Genomic DNA, 15,496 nt, shown 5'->3' with positions numbered 1-15,496 from the left:
TTGGAATCCGCTTTCTGCCATGCTAAGATAGCACATGGAAACTAAGCCAGGGGTCCACTGCGGCAGGTGGCCCGAGCTCCACGCTGTCTTACACACTGCTGACACTCGTGGTTTGAACTCCTCTGCCCAAAAGCAGACTGAATGATAAAAAACATATCAGGCTGAGCTATCTGGTGTTTTTCTCCCTCGTCATTGTAATCAGGCATGATTGAAAAAGCACTAGGTAGCAGGTGGCCCACGCAGAGTCACCAGCTGCACATGCTGTGCGTGTGGTTCTGAAAGTAAACATTAATAACCATTTGCTGAAAATTGGTTAAAAGTCCTTATCTGTCCCTTTAAGTTGTGATCATATTAATTTTATTTGTGTGTACCGTGAGTTCTGTACATAGGGTGATAGATGAGCCAAGAAGACCAAAACATGTATGTGTCCACACATGTATGTATATATAGACATAAAATATGCATACACATTTACACACATATATGTATGCAAATGGACACACACATACATATTTACATGTATGCTCATGTGTGCATGCATATATACAGGAATGTAGCCACATATACATATATGTATATGCATATGCATTTGTACAGATGTATACACATATGAGTATATATATACACCTACATGTATTTATATTTCCTCCCGTACACAAATGAGGAATTATTTTGGTTATTTTCCTACCACAACATTTAGTTTCATCCTAACAAAACTAAAATGTACTCCATCTACCTTGAACTACCTCCCTCCCTCCCTTTCTCCCTTCCTTTTTCCTTTTTCTTTGCAATAGGCATTTACTGATTTCCACCATATGCCAAGTACCTGTAGAACCAAGATGGAAGGCACAGTCTCCATCAACAATGAGTGAGAGATACAGGTAATTAAATCGACCTTAGAATTCGGTGACTGAGTGTTTTGACAGTTAAGTATAAGAAGTGTGGAGATGGCCAGGAACAGTGGCTAACGCCTATAATCCCAGAATTTTGGGAGGCTGAGGTTAGGGGGTCGCTTGAGGCCAGGAGTTTGAGACCAGCCTGAGTGACAGCAAGAACACATTTCTTAAAAAAAAAAAAAAATACAGAAGTAGAAGGTGGAACACATTGTCCACCCTGGAGTGACAAAGTCTCTCTAGATGGAGGGATGTATGAGTTGTTCAAAGGATGAGATGGTGTTAACGGGAATAGAAGGGTCCCAGAGGGACAGATGAGTCTGTGTGGGTCAAGGTGTAGCGGTTTCAGAGGGCATGGATCTTTCAGGAATTTTGGGCAGTCTTGGCTGAAAATAAAGGAAGGAATGAGGGCTGGGTTGGGGGAAGTGGACAAGGGAGTATGAGAGTGAGAGGAGACAGATTGATAGGAATAAGGTGATGGAGAACTGGGGTGTCAGGATAAGAAAATTAGACTTGATGCTTGGAGAAGTATTGGCCCTCTGCCTAAAAGAAATCAGGGTGGGCTGAGTGAAAAATAAGCTTTCAAAGATGCATGTTCTCTTTGCCTTTTTTTTTTTCCTTTCTCTTTTGTCTGGGTTTTCATGTGTGTTAGTGTTCTGGGGGAATTATACGTGCATCAGACACGTGCAGATGTTTGGTTCACTCAGCTGGTTGATTCAGAAAGCTGCAGGAAGCAGTAGGTCAGGCTAAGGAAAAGGCATGCATATTTCAATATGTGTGTGCGGCAGGTGTGGGTTCTATGATCCGAACAGAAATGCAGGGGAAGAGGAGAGCCGGTGTATCTCCCAGCAAATGTCTCCACTCTGAGATGACGGGTATGATTATGGCCCCAGGAATGGTGATAATTCCTGATATTTGTGCATGAGTGTACTTGTCTGGGAGTGCCCGTATGCCCACTTAGGAACTGTTATTTGGGGAAGCATCCTGTGAGGTGTTTGAACATGGATCGCGAGTCCCCCGTGCAGAGGAGAGAACCAAGGTCTGGAGTGGTGATGGGATCACACCCCCTCCTTGATAATGGCTTCAGCTGAGACATTTGTCAGCCCAAGTACCTCCTAAGGTTCCTCTCACCTTTTGTAACTTCATTTTAAGGACAATTACTCTGTGGGTGAATCTAGGGAAAATATTCCCTCTGAAACCTAAAACAGCCTTGTTCTAAGCATGAATCTGTCAGTGGTGGTGATGAGAAACAAAATATTTCCCAGCAGATTTCTCTAGCAAATCAAGGGCTACATCAATTCTCCGTGGGTTAGGGTCTAATATCTCAGTCCTCAGTGCATTTAAAGAAATATATTGTGCCAGTTTCTTTTTCTTTTTTCTTTTTTTTTTTTTTGAGACGAAGTCTCGCTGTCGCCCAGGCTGGAGTGCGGTGGCGCGATCTCAGCTCACTGCAGGCTCCGCCGTCCCGGGGTTCACGCCATTCTCCTGCCTCAGCCTCCGGAGTAGCTGGGACTACAGGCGCCCGCCACCTCTCCCGGCTAATTTTTTGTATTTTTTAGTAGAGACGGGGTTTCAGTGTGTTAGCCAGGATGGTCTCGATCTCCTGACCTGGTGATCCGCCCGCCTTGGCCTCCCAAAGTGCTGGGATTACAGGCGTGAGCCACCGCGCCCGGCCTCTTTTTTTTTTTTTTTTTTTTTTTTTAAGCTGCATAGTTTGAGGGTTCCCAGTGGCAGAAGGCAACAGACAGGTTTGGCTTCCTAATTACGTTAGGCAGTACTATGCATGGCTCTGGGACCTCATTCCTAATGTTTGCTGCCACAGCAAAAATAGGAGATTGCTTCTCCTATTTTTGAACCTTTTAGCTTCTCTTTCATTTTCCCCATCTCTGGCACAGACAAAAGCCTTTGAGTGACTTGCTACTTAGACAAAATCCTGGAAGAATATAAAGGAAATGTGAACAGGGACTAAATCTCAGTGGTGGATTTAAGATGGTATTTATTATATGTCTCTATTACTTTGTACTTATCTCTTCTTTTTGGTAATGAGACTATCTTTTATAAACAGAAAAACAATAAGGCTGGGTCCTTTGTGAAAAAATAAAAATTACATACTTTCTAGTCTACACTCCAAAAGAAACTTGGTTTGTGCATTTCTTAACATCTGCACTTTCTAAGTACTCATCTGTTAGTAAAGATCAGGTGGGATCTCCAAGAATCTCATTCCCCATAGGACAGAATGCACAGGACAAGAAATTCTTTGAAGATGGAATTCTCACTATTTTGAGGGTGGCAATAAGGCAGGGGAAGCCAGTGGGTCCCTACAAAACAAAGTCATTGAATGATCACTTGGGAGCCTCTGAGATCCAAGATTAATATATTATCTCAACCTGGTGATACTCTTTGAGCACTGGAGGTGTCACGTGTGAAATGCCACCCTTTCCACCCCTTTTTTTTTTTGGTGTATGATCAAAATATCAATGCCTGTATTGTGATATAGAATGATCATTTGAAGTTTTATCATCAGAGTAACATGATGATAGGAATCACTTCTTTCTGTAATACTAACCTAATCTTAAAACGATGATTTGCTGTGATCTCCAGATGAATCTGAAAGTATCCATAGTTGGAGATGGCAGATCCCGTGTTTAGACCAATGAAGGCCCAATATAGTTTTCTAGTCATATGGTTAGATAGTCATTCTGACCTGCTTTATTAATTGATCAACCAATTTTAATATTATGAATATATAATATAATGTATAACTTTTATTAAAAGATAATGGTAGCTCAATTATACTAAAATAATAGCCAAGGTCTACTCTAACCAGGGCTCCTGATGGTTAGGTAAACTAAAAATATTCCAAAATGAACATCTGAGCAGCTCTCCGTGTAGGAGCAGGAAAATAGAGTGTACACCGTAGGAAGTCAGAGAGATCTAATGGAACTCTGAGGCTTGTGGATGAGATGACTAGGTGTTGCCAGTAACCAGGATTGGATTACAGGAGAAGGGGCAGGATTTGGGGAAATTACGAGCTCAGTTTCAGATGTGTTGAACTTAAGCATCTACGGTAGCATGCCTAATAAGTATGGGTCTAAAAATCAGGAAAGCTCTGGGGTTATGAAATTTACCCATCTGGAAACCGTCGTCTCACCTCCCCTTTTGGTGCTTAGCTGAGCACTGTTCCTGGGCTAGAATCCCAGGTATTAAGGCCAAACATTGAAGAGACAAGGGCTGAGTTATCAAGAGAGAGCATCTAGGCTGAGGGCAATCTGGCTCATGAATCTAAACCTGGAGGAGCTGGGTATAGAGAAAAAGCCCAGGCATGGGCCATAAGTAGCAAAATGAAGAGAAGCAGTGGAATGCCGGGTGAGAGGTAGCATTCTGAAGGAAGGAGGAGCCACCAGAGGAAAGTCATGGGTGATTTTTATGGAGTGCCTAGAGCCTTGCCTGTCAGGGGGGAGGGAATTTGATTAGTTTCCTGTGGCTGCTGTGATGAATTAACACAAGCCTAGTGGCTTAAGACACACACATTTACAGCTTATAGTTCTGGAAGTCAGCCCCAATGTGCTTTTGTGCTGAAATCAAGGTGTGGGGGACCCATGTCCCTGCTGGAGATTCTAGGGGAAAATCTCTTTGTCGTTTCCAGCTGCCGGAGGCTGCCCACATGCCTCTGCTCATGGCTCCTTCCATCTTTAAAGCCTCTCACTCCAACCTCAGCTTTCGTGGTCACAGTACCTTCTCTGACCCTCTTATCTCCCTCTTATCAGGTCCATTGTGAGTACATTGAGCTCAATATGGCTAATCCAAGATAATCTTCAGATCTCAAGATTCCTAACTGCAGCTGCAAAGTCCCTTTTTCCATGTAAGGTAACATATTCTGAGGTTCCAGGAATTGGGATGTGGACATCTTTGGGAGAGTGATTATTCAGCCTCCTGGAGGAATGTAAAGGCATCCTGGAAAAACCTGATTCTCATTCCAAGGTATTTCAGATTTATGAAATATTTCTTTTATAAAACTAAGTTATTCTCTATTCAGTGATGTGAATTATTTACTGCAGGTCAACTTCAGGTCACCACATTTTGTACTTAACTCTCAATTTGGGATTCTTCTTAGAGTAATTCAGGACATCATGGATATAAATTTTATTCTTTGTTTTGGATATCAAATATCATCATAACTTAAGGTATGAACACTCTGTTGAATATTATGCAACAATTAAAAGCATGAAAACATGCAGAAACACAAGAAATAATTGAGATAACATATGTGCAACATGAAAATAGCCCAAAAGGAAATATATCAAATGAATAATTGTTGTTTCATTAGAAACATGGGAATATGTCACACTTTGGTCCTTTTCTCTAATTCTCAAGCATTCTACAGTAAAAAAAAATTTTTGGCTATTTTTGAAAAGTGACATGCCAAAGAATATGTGTCTGACTCAGGGAAGAGATGGAGGAATAAATTATTATTGCCAACTGCAGACAGGAGGTGAAAACAGTGAAAATGGAGGAGTCGAACTCCCAACCTCAGGTGATCTGCCCGCCTCAGCCTCCCAAAGTGCTCGGATTCTAGGTGTGAGCCACCACACCCAGCCCAAGAACAGCCTGGCCAAGATGGCAAAACCCCGTTCCTACTAAAAATACAAAAATTAGCCAGCTGTGGTGGTGGGTGCCTGTAATCCCAGCTACTCAGGAGGCTGAGGCAGGAGAATCACTTGAACCCAGGAGGCGGAGGTTTCAGTGAGCCAAGATCATGCCTGGAAGTCGGATAGTCACTGATGCTTGGTAGTGGAGGGGTTATTTCCAGGGGTGAGGGGGGAACACGGAAGGATGGGGATGGTTATTTTGGAGACCATGAGGACGACAGCTGGAAATCATTGCTTAGGGAGGAAAGATGAGAGCAAAACATCATGGAACCCAGGGAGCAGTAAGGTTAAGTAAGCTTTTTTGTTATTGTCCTCTTCTTTTGAAAAACAATTTTTTTAAGAAAAGAGAGATTATTCTCACGTCTTACCAAAACTTAAGTAGAGCTGTGTAACAAGAACTAGACTATATTGCATGCACACTTTAGAATTTCCTAAATTGATACTCTCTATATCTTGTAGGTTAGAGAAACAGTGCCTGGTAGCAGAATGAATGTGAGAATAGTCTTTTCTCTCCCTAACAAGCTATGGGAAAGATACTTCCATTCAATGAACCTCAGTTTCCTCATTTTTAAAACCCATGGTTTGGATCAGATAGTTTCTAATGATCATTGAAGCTGTAATACTTTATATCCATCTCTGAAGTCTCTAGCTCCATTTAAAAAGTCTTAGTTTCATTCTCTCATCAGAATGATTAGACCAAAGCATGACTGTGAAAAAAAGAGACTGGGGATTTGGTTTCATATCCAAATGTCTCATTCCTGTACAGGCCAAATAATCAGCTCACTTGCCTGGAAGCATGTTTATGGAAGCAATTCAACAACTGAGAAAGATTGGTAATGCCAGAGGAAGTGGAACAATAATTCCTCCCTTTTATTAATATCAGATAACAGGTAAATCCCACCATCCACCTAGGCAAAGGATTGAAAATTGCCATTAAGAGAAAAATTAAAGAAGGTGCACAGGACAATGCCCATTTTACCTTCCTGTCAGAGCTGGGCAAGGTGCTTTTGGAGGCGTACCCAACTGTGGGCGTAAAATTGTCAAACTGTAAAACACCAGGTGCTGGCCACTATGTGCTTAGGAGAAATGCAAATGGTATCTGGGCAGAGAGGATCCCTTTGGGTATTTGGCAGAATATGATGACAGTTTGGAGAGGGCTCAGAGAAGGGTAGAGGGAGAGATCAGTAGGATGATGAGAAGGTGTTTGCCAAACCTGTATTTCAGGCAAGAAGGGGAAGACATTTTATGAGTGCACTGGAAACTGAATGAGTCTTCTTAAGTTCAATGTGATTAAGAACAGAGGTAACTAGAGTTTAAGAAACATAGCTGCTGAATTTTGGGTAACTACTATGAAAGATAGAATTTGCCATGATTTCTATTAACTATTATAATACAAGGACTAAATTGTTGGGATAGAGAGACACACAGAGATCAGTGATACTGAACCATGAAAACAGAAGAGAAAATCAAATTAGAAAAACATCCATAGCCACATATGGATTAAGATTTCCTCAATTCCTTGTTGAAAAGATATTAGAGTTAACACAACCCTAGTCCATAACCTTTGATTTTGATGCATCTGCGTTTATGTTTAACTATATAGCAATTACATATTAAACTGTATGTACTTTCCTTCTGTAGTAATGAAGTCAGACTTTTTATTGATATTGTAAAAATCTTGAGTTTATTCTCCAAACATAGCAATAGATATATCTATACTTGGGGTAACTCATAATGAGCATTTATTATTCCCCTTTCCCCCAAGGTCAACCCAGTTTCCTTGCTAAGACTAAATACACAATGGAGGGGAATAATTCTCAAGAAGGAATTCAAGATGCTCTTGGGAGGGAAATGTGTTTTGTGCAATAACAACCACCACCAACAAAAATCTACGTGTGCCCTTATAGCCTCCTCTTGATTGTTGCCTAAAATTCACCATATCTTCGTTTCTATCTTGACAGTTCAAAAAATGTCTGAAAGTTAACTTTCCTAACACGTCAAAAGTGCGTTAACCTCCTCTTCCTAAAGGAAGATAACCCGAAGTCTTACCAGTTACCCCATTCATCTCCAAGCCTAGATTATCTGAGTGATGTCCATGTCTCCTCTCATTCCATTGTGGTGTCTCATCAGTTTTCCACTTTAAAGCTAAATGGCATAAGTGTCACCAATATGCACCATATAAGATAGTGGAGGAAGGTAGAGGAAAGAGAAGGAAAATCAGATAAAACATTAAATATATGTATTGCATAGCAAAGAAGGAAAAATAAGTAATAGCTGCAAAGATTAGCTCTGTTATCTGTCACCAGTGCTAACTGAATATTTATGACTTCCTTCGTCCACCTGCTGCTTTGACTTCCCTTTGTGTGGGGTTCTCTAACATGTGTATATTCTGAGCCCTGGTAGATCTACCTGTTTAGTTTGCATGAGTCATCAGTGTATAAGGTATTGCAAGGCAGCATCCATAGGATTGCCTGGGTTCCATCCATATGCCTTCCTTCCACTTTTGTGGCAGCATCCTATTATCTTTTAATAGTCAAAGTAAAATACATCATCCTAAACACTAACCCTCAGCACCATAAGACAGGGAGAAAAAATAAATTAAAAATAAAAAACCCCTACTAACCCTTCTTTTGCTTGTTTGTCCAGTGGCAATGATGAGCCTAAAATAACCAGGTTACAAGGAAGTACTACGCCTTTAGAACCATTCTGTATCCATTGATGGAAGGACAACTTTCTTGGGCACTAAAACTTCTCAACCAGAAGATCTCAGTTACAGGGGCAGGAAACAAAGCTTTCACAAGTAGCTCATTGGACATAACCATAAGAGACATCATCTTCATGGTGGCTTTGTATTCTGTGTATTGAGGCTGTAACAATGTCAGTCAAGATGTGAGTAGCCAGAGAGAGAAGACCAGGAATAGCTGTTCTCTTACTGAATGGTGCTTAACTGAGGTTGATATATCATATATTACACTCACCAAAGTCATGCTTAGACTGCCTCCTGAAGAAAGCTGAACCAATTTCTAAGATGACAGGCTTTAGGCATAAATTATCTTTCCTATACGTGTTCAAAAGGGAGAATATTTTAGGAGCAAAACACGTAAAACTTTTTTTGGTAAAAACAACTTGGTTTCAGCACTACTATACATTTCATCATTTCCCCTGGCTCATCCATTAAATCTCCCTATGTTTCTGAGTTTGATTCTATCAGATTAGGGGAAAACACCATCTCACTTAAAAATTGCGTTCCTTTTTTAAAACCACCTATTCAGTAAGCATTTACAGAGTCGTGTCCCTACACATGTGGCAGGCAGAACAGTGGTCCCTAGAGATGTCAACATTCAATTCCAGGAACCTGTGAATATATTATCTTACATGGCAAAATGCATGGTTAAATTAAGATGTGATTACATTCAGGGTCTTCAGATGGGGAGATTGTTCTGGATTATGTGAATGGGCTCCATGTAAGCGCAAAGATCCTTATAAAAGGGAGGTCAGAAGGGTCACAGAAGGGGATGTGACAATGGAAGCAGAAGTCAGAGAGAGAAGGGGAGGGGGGGGAGAGGGGGAGAGGGGGAGAGAGAGAGAGAGAGAGAGAGAGAGAGAGAAAGAGAGAGAGATTGACTTGAAGATGCTACACTGTGCTGCTGGCTTTCAAGATGGAAGAAGGAGACATAAGCCAAGGAATACACAGTGCAGATGACCTCTAGAAGCTGAGAAAGGCAAGAGAATAGATTATCCCTTAGAGCCTCCAGAAGGAATGCAGCTCTGCTAACAGATTGATTTTAATAAAATGTAACCCATTTGGGCTTCTAACCTTTAGAACTGTGAAATAATAGATCTGTGTTGTTTAAGGCCACCAACAGATAGATTGTGACAATTTTCAATTTTGTATAGCAGTGAGCAGTGATAGGAACTGGTACAACATGTTTTTTTTTTTTTTTTTTTTAGATGGAGTCTCACTCTGTCGCCCAGCCTGGAGTGCAGTGGTGCCATCTCGGCTCACTGCAACCTCTGCCTCCCAGGTTCAAGCGATTCTCCTGCCTCAGCCTCCTGGGTAGCTGGGACTACAGGCGTGCACCACCATGCACCACACCCAGCTAGTTTTTGTATTTTTTAGTAGAGAAGAGTTTCACCATGTTGGCTAGGCTGGTCTCAAAGTCCTGACCTCGTGATCTGCTTGCCTCAGCTTCCCAAAGTGCTGGGATTACAGGTGTGAGCCACCATGCCTGGCCGATCACACCATTTGATAAAAAATGGTAAATTTTTTATAAATATCAACTCAGCCCATTCTTCTATTCAATGTTTTCCAGAATTGTATATCCAAATGACTTCTGGTAAATCATCAACCAGTGGTCACAAACACATCTCAAGCTCAAAAACTGGTAACTTCTCCCTCAAACTTGGTCCTCCTCCAGTATCTGCTTTATCTGTGACTGGCACCATCAGTTTCTCAGACGTTCAAGCCAGAAACCTGGAGGTCATCTTTGATGCTGTTCCCTCAAAATCCCTAACCAAGTCAGTACTAAGTCTTGTAGAGTTTACCTCCTAATTCTCTCTGTTTCAATTGCATCTCTCCATCTTCACCACCTTAATTCTACCACCGTAATCTTCCATCTGCACAATTCATAACTGGTTTTCTCTCATTCATACCTTATACATTCTCTGTACTTCATACAAACTCATTTTTTTATGAAAATCTGGTCAGAAATTGTTCATGCTCTATGCAATTGAACGGTTTTCTATTGCTCTTTAAGACAAGAATCTATAAGGGGAACAAAAGGCCCTGTGACATCTGGCCCTTGCCCATCTTTCCAGCATCATCTCTGGTCACTGACCCCCTAACTCTCTCTACTGTGGCCACCCTGGACTTCTTCTTCTGTCCCCTTGACATTCCATGCTCCTTTTCTCCTTGGGGCCATCACACATGTTGTTTCTTAGCTGGGACAAGCACGGACTGGATTTTCTGGCCCAGCAGCATTCTTAGGAGTTGGAACTGAGCAGAAGAAGGCGCAAAAGGCCCAGAGAGTCAGGGCATAGTTCAAGGGAACCTGGTGATGTACTCTTACATGTCAGCAGGTCAGGAAGCAAGCAAGCCTGGAATTTAAGTCCAGGGAAGCAGGGAGAAAGCACTTTGCTAAGGAATCAGCCCAGAAGACAGTCCAGACAGGAACCTAGGTTAGGGAAGTGCAATGGGAAGACCACCCCCCACTCTGATGCCACCCAGGAAATGAGTTTGCTGTGGCCTAACAGTTGTTTTCTGAGTATATTTTCATGTCAAATAGAAAAAGCAGAACCTTTGGAGGAGGTGTGAAGAAATGAAGAGTGACTAGAGGAAAATAGAGAGTCAGAAGTTGCAGTAGGTAAGTCAAAAGAGAAGATGATTTAACATGGTCAAATAAGGGAAGAGAATTCATGGTATTGAACAACAAAAAAGTCAGTAATAATGGCAGGTGAATAACTAAGTGGCCAGTGAGAAGTGGAGGCAGTGAGTAGTGAACACTAATGAAGCTGGCTTGTAAAGAGAAGTGGTGCATTACGTTAAGGGAGGCGTTGCTTGTTTTGAAATGGGAGAGACTGATCCACGCTGATATGTCTGTGAATTACTCCTTGTTCTTCCTTATTGTGGAAATGATCAGGTCTTCGATTATTTGTTTTCACCAAAGTGATTCAAGTGGTTCAAAGACTACTAAGAATATGTATAATTCCCAGCTTCAACTATTTATCTCAAATTAAACATTTAAAGCTATTTTGATATATACCATTGTATTTCTTTTTTGTTTTTGTGTTTTTGAGACAAGGTCTTTCTCTGTCACCCAGGCTGGAGTGCAGTGGTGTAATCATGGCTCACTGCAGCCTCGACCTCCTGGGCTCAAGCAATCCTTCCACCTCAGCCTCCCCAGTCGCTGGGACTATGGGCATACACCACCATACCTGGCTAATTTTTGTATTTTTATGTAGAGACAGGGTCTCACCATGATGCCCAGACTGGTCTTGAACTCCTGGGCTCAAGTGATCTGCCTGCCTTGGCCTCCCAAAGTACTGGGACTATAGGTGTGAGCTATTGTGCCTGGCTTACTATTGTATTTCTAAGCAGTGTTTATTTTAGACATTTCTATTAATTCTCTCTGCTATGAAAGATGAGGTTGAAGCACCCTTGGAGAAATCACATGGGCCCACACACATTTCTCCTCTATTTTCCCAAAATGGTTGTATAACAATTTTTTACTTAAATATTCAGTCTTTACTATGTAATTATTATTCATGTTGAGCCACAAAGTACACTATTACTGCTTTTTCCATTTTGTACAGCTTATTTGTTTTTTCATTAAATTTCCCTGTGCTGATCATTAATTATTCCACGTACTGTCTCATAGAACTGTATATTCGTCTCAGATAGTTAAACACATAAATAAATCAGTTCCATTTTCATAGTTATGGCTACCATTTAAACCATTCTCAGTGTCATCCTCCATCTAGCCTCTTGTTCAAATCTACCCTAGTTGGTCCCTCCTCATGCCAAAGTGCTATGTTCCTCGCATTTTCTTTGCCAGAATCCTGTGGATTTACTTCCATTGACTTTTTCTGTGTAGTATCCACTGTTTCCAAGACTCAATGTCTTTTTATTTGTTGATTTACTCTGACATTTTGGTAGTGCAACATCTCCAGGAGCTTTTCCAAGAACACATACATAGGAGGTAAATTTTTGAAATCTCAAATGTCTGGCAATGGATGCAACTTACGCTTATACTTAATTGATGGTTTGTCTTAGAGAATTCTAGGTGGAAAATCATTTTATACCACAATTTGAAGATACTGTTTCATTTTCTTCTAGCCCTCAATACTGTAATTGAGAATTCTGATGTTATTCTAATTCTTGACCCTTTATATGTAACACATTTTATGTTTCTGGAAATTTTTGAGATTATATTTTTACTTAGCATTCTGAAGTTTAATTGTGATGTGTCTTGTTTACATTTTCAGTCTTTGTATCTAACAGGCATTTTCTAAAAACACATATCTTCTCATTTTGGAAAAATATTCATATTATTTGTTTAATGATTTTCTTCTCCAACTTTTCTCTATTTCTTCATTCTGGATCATTGGACCTAATGCATTGGTCTCCTGTTTTTATATTATTCTTTTCCATTTGCCTTTTCTTTTTTGTCTTTTTGTTGTACTTTACCCTGCACTTTATCTTCTGAAACTCCTACAGAGTTATTGATTTGTGTTACCATAATTTTTAAGTTTCAAAAACTTCTAATTCCTCATCAAGAGTTCTATTTTTATGGCATCATATTGTTCTTTCATGGCTGCAAAAGCTTCTCTTATTTCTCTTTTTTCTTTGGAGACAGAGTCTCTCATTCTGTCAGCCAGGCTGGAGTGCAGTGGCGTGATCTCAGCTCATTGAAACCTCTGCCTCCCAGGTTCAAGTGATTCTCCTGCCTCAGTCTCCTGAGTAGCTGGGACTACAGGCACATGCCACCATGCCTGGCTAATTTTTTGGATTTTTAGTAGAGATGAGGTTTCTCCATGTTTCCCAGGCTGGTCTCAAACTTCTGAGCTCAGGAAATCCACCTGACTCAGCCTCCCAAAGTGCTAGGATTACAGGTATGAGCCATCACACCTGGCCAAAGTGTCTCTTATTTCTATGGCAAAGATAACTATACATTTTTTGTACCTTGCTTCATATCCATTTCTCACCATTTGTTTATTCTCTATATTTTTTTTCTGCCCTTCAAGAGAGAGAATTTTCTCTATTGTCTGTGGACCCTTGACTATTGGTTTATATTTAATAGTGAGAGACTAAAAAGGTTGTTTGGTGAGATGTCCAATTGCAGTAGTGGCAAAGTAGGTCGATGTAGGGGAATTCTCCTACAAAGTATAATTGAAAAAATATAATATACCTTAAAAGTCTGCTGGGAGGTAGGAAAAGGCTATTAAGGTATTCAGGACTTGAAGGACTGAAATTTCTAACTGAAGAGAAACATTTTGAAGTGAGACTTGCATTCTTTAGAACTTTTCCCCTCAAAGTATCTACAAATTCTTATGCAGGCTAAGCTGTACTCATTAATGATGCTGTTTACCCTCTTGCAATACATTGGTGGAAGTCCAGGTGAGTATTGCATCCTCTGAATCCTCTAGAGGAGTATAATGCTCCGGAGAGGCTTTGAGGTTCACATGGGCAGGGCTGCACTGCTCCATCTTTTATGCTTCCCTCTACCATCTACTGTGGAAAATAAGGCCTTTCCTCTTTACTGTGGACCAAGCATGTTCAGGCTTCTATTAGCAGTGAGTTTGCCCCAACCCCTGGGACCTTGGCCAGGGCATTTAATTCTGTGTTCCAAAAAAGTGCCCCCAAGTTAATGTATTTTTGCTTTGTATTCTGCAGTTTTATATTCTGACCTCCCTGATCAATCACCCTCAAAATATAATGCCAGGGGTACTATACAGACTTAATATATCCCTGCTAATTCTTTCAGTTTCTTTGATGAGCATTCTTTCTTCTCTTATCAGACCCAGCATGTCCCTGGCCAGGATATGCTGAGATTTAACTCGAGCTATTTGCCTGGCAGAAAAGAGAGGAGGGAAGCATGTGTTTACTTTTAGAGGAGAAGCTTCTACAGATTCTTCCAGCATGGCAGAGTAATAGCTTTTGCTAGGGATGGGACGGCTGGCCACCTCAGGGGTTTCTGAGTATTCAGTGTGTGCAGAGCCAAAATCCTGGGGGGCATCCATCCAGATATACCCATCTCATGTTTCAGGGTTTCAGATTTTCCTAACCAGGACCCTGATCTTAGCACAACAAGCCTGCTTTGGCTATGCATTAAAACATCACTGGAGGTCTGCAACTCTATCAGGTCCTGAGTCTGCTCCTTAGCTGTGTCCACTTTTCAACTGCAGCAAAATAAGTACCTCTTTTTTAAGCTACCAGAGAGTCCCTCTGGCTCTCACACTTATTGCCCTCAGCTTCTCATCACCCTTTTGCAGGGTGGCAATACAAGTTTGTAATTACCATCCAACTCTGCTCTTGTTGGGGGCATTGTTCTCCACTTAGCTTTTAAATACTTGATTATCTGGAATCATCACACTAGCAAAGGATATTAACTTCTACTGGGACATTTTTCCAGGTCAACACCAGTGACATCTTCAGCAATTTGGCCACCATCTCATTCCAGGGGCAATCTGTTCTCCATGTTTACTCAGGATGGGGTCCTCTTTGCAATCCAGGTGGTGTGTGGGTCAGTCCCCAGGCCCATCTTTGCACCCGTTTTCCTGGATCACTGTTAGGATCACTTGGTCAGTTCAAATCCTCTGAGAAGAAGACTTCAAGTCAGGATTCATTGTATAAGAGATTTGCTGGGGGAGACACCTATGAAGGATAAAGGGGGAAGAAGTAGGAGTGGGTAGGAAGAGCCTTCAGGCAGCAGTGCAGGTCTGGCACCTGTGAGAGGAGAGAAGGAAGGAAGGATTGGGTAGGAAGAGCCCACGATTGCAGTGTAGTTTTTAGAGTGGCTTGGCCAGGCTGTTGGGAAGTCCCTGAGACTTCCCAAAGGTTGCCTGTTGGAAGAGTCTTCCACAACTGTAATGTTCAGTCATTGGCTGAATGTAGCCCAGGGACACATGGCCTCAATGCTCCTATGCTCTCTGCAGGGTATTTTCTTAAAGGAAACCTGAGGCACACCTCCACAGCTGCCACAGGTAATTATTTTCTCAACATGAGAATTCTATAGTCTCCTTCCCAGGGATCCAAGTCTGGTTCCCAGTAATCTGTGAGCTGAAGTGGGAGAAAGGACTGAAGATGCCATCATCAGTTTGTGGACTGTCATTGAGTCTTTTTTTTTCCAGGGTAGTGACTCACCACCTGTTTCCACTGGCCTTAGTATTCCAGAGTCTAGAGAGACTCTGCTTTCATTTTTCCAGAAAAGAAACCTTCTGATGCTGAGATAAGGG

General features: G+C 41.4%; 1 protein-coding gene across 7 annotated transcripts in view; it reads right to left on the bottom strand.

Annotated features, from left to right (window-relative positions):
- MBNL2 (muscleblind like splicing regulator 2) overlaps positions 1-15,496 on the bottom strand; it is a 254,347-nt gene that overhangs the window by 205,822 nt on the left and 33,029 nt on the right. The window lies entirely within an intron of this gene.

This window comes from Pan paniscus, chromosome 14 (genome assembly GCF_029289425.2).
Source record: "Pan paniscus chromosome 14, NHGRI_mPanPan1-v2.0_pri, whole genome shotgun sequence".
Lineage (NCBI taxonomy): Eukaryota > Metazoa > Chordata > Mammalia > Primates > Hominidae > Pan > Pan paniscus.
Note: the sequence above shows the minus strand (reverse complement) of the source record. Positions and strands in the feature narration are given on the sequence as shown.